Source organism: Elephantulus edwardii, unplaced genomic scaffold (genome assembly GCF_000299155.1).
Source record: "Elephantulus edwardii isolate Elephantulus edwardi_28Jun2011 unplaced genomic scaffold, EleEdw1.0 scaffold00046, whole genome shotgun sequence".
Lineage (NCBI taxonomy): Eukaryota > Metazoa > Chordata > Mammalia > Macroscelidea > Macroscelididae > Elephantulus > Elephantulus edwardii.
Genome location: NW_006399796.1, coordinates 1,484,586 through 1,491,959, shown reverse-complemented (window position 1 = coordinate 1,491,959; position 7,374 = coordinate 1,484,586).

Sequence of the window (7,374 nt, the reverse complement as noted above, 5' to 3'; positions counted from 1 at the left end):
GACATTTAGATGGCTAACAAGCACATGAAGAAATGCTCAAAATCCCTAGCCCTAAGAGAGATGCAATTTAAAACAACTATGGGATATCATCTCACCCCAGTCTTTTGACTTCTTAAGGGCAGGATCACCTCGGAGAAGAGGTTCTAACCCTCTGAGTCTAGTTCCTTACTGTGAACTAGGAATGATAGTAAATGTCGGGAAATAACCAAACAGGCCTTCAGTCAGTAATGACTCCTCTGTATATATTTTTCTTTTTAAGTATCCTCTCTCCAAGAGCAACAACCTGTGTTCCCATTGCAGCCAAGTACAGATTTTTGTCACAGTATTTTAGTCCACTTACTGCTCTATGTTTCTCTCTCTCTCCATCAGATTGAAAGCTATTAGATGGCAAGACTTCTGCTCCCCTGTTTTTCAAGAGCCCCACAATCAAGCCAAGCATGTGTATTGGTTGTAATGAGCTCTTAAGAAATTTCTGTTGAAGGATGCATCGTTAATTGATGATCGATTGGATGATACTGCAGATGAAAGCACCTTGTAAACTTTCAAGCACTAGACAAATGTAAGTCATTATTACACAAAATTTCATGAATTAGCTTAGAATTTAAGGTAATTAGGCAAATTGCTCAAAGTCATGAAGTAATGGACCATATAAATGATATTATTTCACAGCATCCTTGATTTTTTGTTTGTTTATTTAATCCAGTTGCCAAGAATTCATACACTCTGAAATAATAAAAAGAGAATCCATATAAATAATATAAAATATTCTGCTAGTTAAAACAGTGTTGCCTCTGAGAGACATAATAATGCAATAATGCACTTTTAGTTCCTCTGGTCAAAAAAACTGCGCTGGTGAGACCATTACTGCGAAAGGAACACAAAGTTCTGTCCTCAGATGACCATTTTGTTTTTACCAAAGGTACTTACTCTCTATGAGAAGGCGCTCTGGTGGCTCCATCCATAGGATATTGTGCTGCTCATCCAAGGGCCACACATCTCTGGAGAATTAAATCTACCAGGGACTCCGTAAGAGCTCTCTTCTCCTGTGTGATTTACAGCCTCAGAAACCCACTGGAGGGTCAGTTATGAGTCAGCTGAGACTCCATGGCAAGGAGTTTTTGAGATTTCTCTCTCCTATTAATCACATTTTTAAAAAGACCTTTTTCTCTCTATGAGGGTAACTAAAAGAAGTAAATTTCTCTCTGTAGTCAAGTAAATATACATTTTTACCGGGGTTTATGTCACACAAAACAACATAAGAAGTTCTAGTAGTATGTCTTTCCATCATCACAACTGAATGGTGAAAGAACTATCAGGAAATTAACTAATGGGAAATTAGAACTATTTGGAAATTCTGGAACCTAACTGAATGTTTAAACCAAAGAAGAGAATGTCTGATGGCAGCACAGGTTACATAATCAGTCGTTGTTGTTGTTGTTGTGTGCCATTGAGTTGGAACTGACCCATAGCTGACCCTTCAATCGGTTTTTGGAAACAATTAATAGCACAGGAAGAGATTAACCATCCTTTTGCCATGAGGCAGCTGGGGGGTTCGAACCATGTGCCTTTGAGATTACAGTGCAATTTCTCACCACCAAGCCAGCAGAGCTCTAAGGATGACACATATGATAGGGTTTCCAGAATGCGTAAGGAATTTACATAGAGGATAGGGAACTTTCATGGCATAGTCCTAAGGGAGTCGTGGTGCTAACCAAGAGCAGCACATTTTTGGCGGTTTGATTTAAATTCACCAGTTGCACCACAGGAAAAAGATGGACAATCTCCTTTCAAGCTGTTTACAGTCTCCAAAAACCCACTGGGAAATAAGCTATGAGTCAGTTCTGACTTAGCATCAATTAGTTTAATTCTTTTATGTAGAAAATTTGCCAAAATGAGAAAAATATTTAACAGGATAGATTGATTCAGAAGCTAAATCAATGGGCTCAAAGAGCAACAATTGTGAGGACGGTACAAGATCAGCAAGGTTTTTTTCCTAGGTTGCTAGGAGTAGGGACTGGCTTGATGGCACTTAATAACTTAAGGAACTTAAGGAACTCAACAACATAAAGATAGACAATTTAAAGATGTGTCCAGTTTTCACACCATCCAGTTTTCACCTTACACTCACTATCGATTGCTGCTGAGTTGGTATTGTCTCCAAGTCACCCTCCATCAGATTTCTACAGTGTAATTTTTTTACTAGAATAAATAGCCCATCTTTATCTCTTGGAGCAAATAGTGGATTTGAACCACAGACATTTTAGTTAGCAATCTAACACTCTACGCCCTAGGCCACCCAACTCCTTTCACATGCATTGTTGTTGTTATGCTCTATTGATGCAGAACCAACCCATTACTGATCCTCTAGCAGGTTTTCAGAGGCAGTTCATTGCATGAAAAGAGATTGACCATCTTTCTCCCATAGAGCAGCTGGCAGATTCAAAACCATATGCCTTTGAATTGGCAGCATAACGCCTTACCACTTAGGCCACCAGACAACGGTTGTTCAAGAGGATGTGAAGAAAATGGTACCATCATCTATAGAACACAGTTTCTTAGTTCATCAGAGAGTTGAATATACATTTATCATATAACCGAGCGTTTCTATTCCAAGCTATTCTAATACACTTAAAAAAATGAAAACAAGGACTCAGACACTGTACACTAATGATGCAGCACTTTTCACAATAGCCAAAAGGTTGAAACAATTCAAATATCCTTCAACAGATGAATATAGGTAAGCAAACAGCTGTTGTTGTTGTTGTAGTTATTTTGTTGTTATATACCATTAAGTTGCCTGCAATTCATAGTGACCCTATATACAACAGCCCTAAACCCTACTCTATCCTGTGCCAATCTCACTGTCCCTGACACAGTTATTCCCATTACCCCAGTCACTGAATCAATCCACCTCATCAAAAGTGTTCCTCTCCTCCACTCTCCCTCCACTCTCCCAAGCATGATGTCCCTCTCCAAGGACTGGTCCCTCCTTGCAACATGTCCATAGTATGTCAGATGAAGCTTCAGAATTCTTGCCTTCAAGAAGCACCCTAGTTTAACCCTCTCAAGGTCAAACCTGTTCGTTTTCTTAGCAGTCCGTGGTATATTCAATACTCTTCTCCAACACCAATGCTCAAAGGCATCAATTCTCCTTCTATCATCCCTTGTCATTGTCCAGCTCTCTGACACATAGCAAGTGATTGCAAAAACCATGGCCTGTATCAGGTGCACCTTAGTCTCAAAAGTTACATCAATGCTCTTCAGTACTTTGGTGAGATCTCTGACAGCAGACTTTTTCTTCACAATACATCTTTTAATTTCTTGGCTGCTGGTGCCAAGAGTGTTGATTGTGGAGCCAAGCAAACTAAAGCTGTGAACAATCTCAACTTCTTCATCATTTATCATGATGTTTCCAATTGGCCCAGTGGTGAGAATTTTTGTTTTCTTGATACTGAGCTTCTTCCATGTTAAAGACTATAGTCCTTGACCTTCTGCAGCAAGTGCTTCAGGTCCTCCTCAGTTTCAGCAAGCAGGGTTGTATCATCTGCATATCGCAGACTGTTGATAGATCTTCCACCAATCTTGACCCCACATTTCTCCTCATAGAGCCCAGCCTCCCGGATAATCTGTTCTGCATATAGATTGAAAAGGTATGGAGATAGGACACATCCCTTGCGTACAACCCTTCCAATTTTGAACCATGCATTGTTTCCTTCCTCTGTTCTGACAATTGCCTCTTGCTCCAAGTATAGGTTTAGCGTCAGCATGATCAAGTGTTCTGGGATTCACATTCTTCTCAGAGTTAGCCACAGTTTGTTGTGCCTCAAGGAAATTAGAACTGAGACACAATTGGAGAGTTGTACACCAATGTTTAGTGCAGCATTATTCACCAATGTTGGAATGTGGAAACAGATGCCCAACCACAATCAAATGGGTTGAGAAATTGTGGTGCTTTCACAGGATGGAATACTATGTAGCATTTAGGAGCAACTATTTTGAAAATTATTGCATAACTTGAGAGAGCCTGGAGAGCATTATGCAGAGTGAACTTACTCAATCTAAAAATGATAAACACTGCATGGGACCATTTTTGTAAAAACAGTAGGATAACTTGTAAAACATGTATGAGGATCCAAGGGAGGAAGGAGTAGGAATAGTAGGATAAGGGTGGGCAGGGGCAAAATCATAGGGTTGCAAAATTTGGTGGTGAAGGAAAAGGGGGTAAAGGAAATGGAAAATATCCAAGAGGGAATTGGGGGAAAAGAAACAGGGTAACACAGTTCAATGGTGACTTATTTTATAAAACATAATGAATGAGAAAGATTGTATGAAACACAATGTAAATGAAGGATAGTGTGAAACACAATGTATACAAAGTTTGTGTGCAAATGACAGACAGGAAATAATACCATTATTGGGTTAGGTCAAATAAGGCAGATTCAAGAGGACAAACACTGAATAATTTCACTTTCATATTGTTGTTGATTGCCTTCAAGTCTAGCATGACACATAACAACAACCTTATTAACAAAAGGCCTGAAGCCCCTCTACAACTATCAACAGTTATCAAAGTTCATAGAGTTTCCAGAGGCACACTATTTAGGAAGTGGATGCCACTCCTGTTTCCAAACATGTCATACTATGTTATTGTTGTTATGTGCCATTGAGTCATTTGCAAGGTACAGCAACCCTATGAATAGCAAATATGAATTCTTCAATGTCCTGAGCCAGTCTTCCTAATTCTGACACACTAATCCCCATTGACCAGTTATTATATCAATCCATCTCATCCAGGGTCTCCCTCTCCTGTGTTGTCCATTCACCCTTCTGAGCATGATGTCCTTCTCCAAAGATCGATCTATCCTGGCCACATGCCCAAAGTAAGTGAGGCAGAGCTTCAAAATCAAGCTTCCAAGCAAAGACTTGGTTTCACCCTCTCCAAGACAGACCTATTTGTTTTCTTGACAGTCCATGGTATGTTCAAGACTCTTGTCCAGCACCACAACTCGAAGGCATCTATTCTTCTTCTGTCATCCTTAGTCATTATCCACCTCTCTGAAGCATAACAAGAAATCGAGAAGACCGTGGCCTGGATTAGGCACACCTTTGTATCTAGACTGACATCATTGCTCTTTAGTACTTTGGAGAGATCCTTCACAGCAGATTTTACCAGTGCAATTCGTCTTTTGATTTCTTGACTGCTGATGTTAAGAATGTTGATTATGGATCTCAGCAAGCTGTAATTGTTAACAAGCTTAATCTCTTTTCCATCTAATATGGTGCTGCCAATTGGCCCAGTGGTGAGACTCTCTGTCTTCTTGATGTAGACTTTCAATCCATATTGAAGACTACAGTCCTTGACCTTTTGCAGCAAGTGCTTCAGGTCGTCTTCATTTTCAGCAAACAAGGTTGTTTCAATTGCATATCGTAAGTTGTTGATGAATCTTCTTCCAATCTTGATGTCACACTCCTCCTCATAAAGCTGCATTGAAAAATAAGGCTTCAGGAATAGATGCGATATCAGTTGACATATTTCCACTAACAGATGCAACTTTAGACATGCTTTCCAGTCAATGCTAGTAAATTGGGAGGACAGCTGTCTGGCCAACTGGCTGGACTTCATTCATGTTTGTTTACATTCTCAAGAAGAATGATCAAACACAATGTGGACATTAGTGAACGATAGTACTAATATCACATGTAATCAAAATTTTGCTGAAGATTATCCAAAAGTAGAACAGTACATTGACAAAGAACTGCCAGAAGTTCAAGCTGGGTTTATTTTTATTCATTTGGGGTTTTTTTGTGATTTTTTTTGTTGTGATTTTAACAAAAGGTTGGGCTTTCATTCATTCATTGATTGTTGCACTTTTTCTTCCCTCCTCTTCCCTTACTTCTCCCTCAGTTTAAAAGAGGTCATAACACTAGATATATCATTGCTGATGTCAGATAGATTCTAGTTGAAAGCAGAGAACACCAGAAGAAGGTCTACTTGTGTTTTATTGGATATACAAAGCCATTTGACTGTGTGGATCGCAACATGCTATAGTAAACATTGAGAAGAATTGGAATCCCAGAATACTTAATTGTGCTCATGTGAAATCTAGACTTAGATCAAGAAGCTGTCATCCAAAAGAAGCAAGGCAACATTGCATGAATGTGTGTCAGGAATATATTCTTTCTCCATGCTTATTCAACTTGTATGCTGCAGAAATAATTAATGAAAACAGTCTCTGAGAAGAGGAATGTGTCATCAGAGGAAGGCTCATCAACAAACTATGTTATGCAGATGACACAATCTTGCTTGAGAAAAAGTGAGGAGAACCCGAAATGCTTACTACAGAGGATATTACAGTATTCAATATGGATTGCATCTCAACACCAAGAAAACAAAGGTACTTACCATTGGGCCAATAGGCAGCATCATAGTGTATGGAGAAAGGATTAAAACTGTCAATTCTTTTGTCTTGCTTGGAACCACAATCAACACCTATGTTATGGGCACTCAGGAGACCAGGAGATATCTACAAACAAGAAAGTCGACTGTCAGGGACCTCATCAAAATACTGAAGAACAATAGTGTCAGCTTGAACTCTAAGATGCCATGTACTTTTCAATCCTTTGCTATGCATCTGAGAGTTGAATAATGAATAAAGATTACAGAAGAAGAATTGAAGCCTTTGAGTTGTAGAGTTGGGAAAGAGTGCTAAATATCCCATGAACTGTTAAAAAAATGCACAAGTGTATCTTGGGTATGGTACGAACAGAGAGCTCCTTGGAGTAAGGATGATGAAGCTTTGTTTCTCATATTTTGGACACATTGCTAGAAGAAGCTATCATTTGGAAAGGGATATCGTGCTTGGAAAGATGGAGGATCAACAAAAGAGAGGAAGACATGCCCACTCCCTCCTCCACAATGAGTTGGATTGACACAGTGGCAGCAACAATTGGCTCAAGTGTATCAGAAATGATGAGGATAGGACAGGATTCCAGTTTGTTGTTCAGAAGGTCATTATGGGTCATACATGGGGGTTTTGCCAAACTTGCTTGCCAAAACTTAGGAGGACTTGAAGTGTTTGCTGCAAAAGACAAAGGACTGTAGTCTTCAATATGGATTGAAGCTCAACATCAAGAAAACGAAGATTTTCACCACTGGGCCAACACAATAGATGAAGAGATTGAGATTGTTAACAATTTCAACTTGCTTGACTCCACAATCAACACTTCTGGCACTAGCAATCAAGAAATCAAAAGACTAATTGTGTAGGGGAATTCTGCTACCAGAGACCATTCCTAAGTGCTAAAGATCAATTGACCGTTTACACTCTTCCTGAATGATAGACAGAAGAGGAAGAAAAGACCAAAATGGATGTC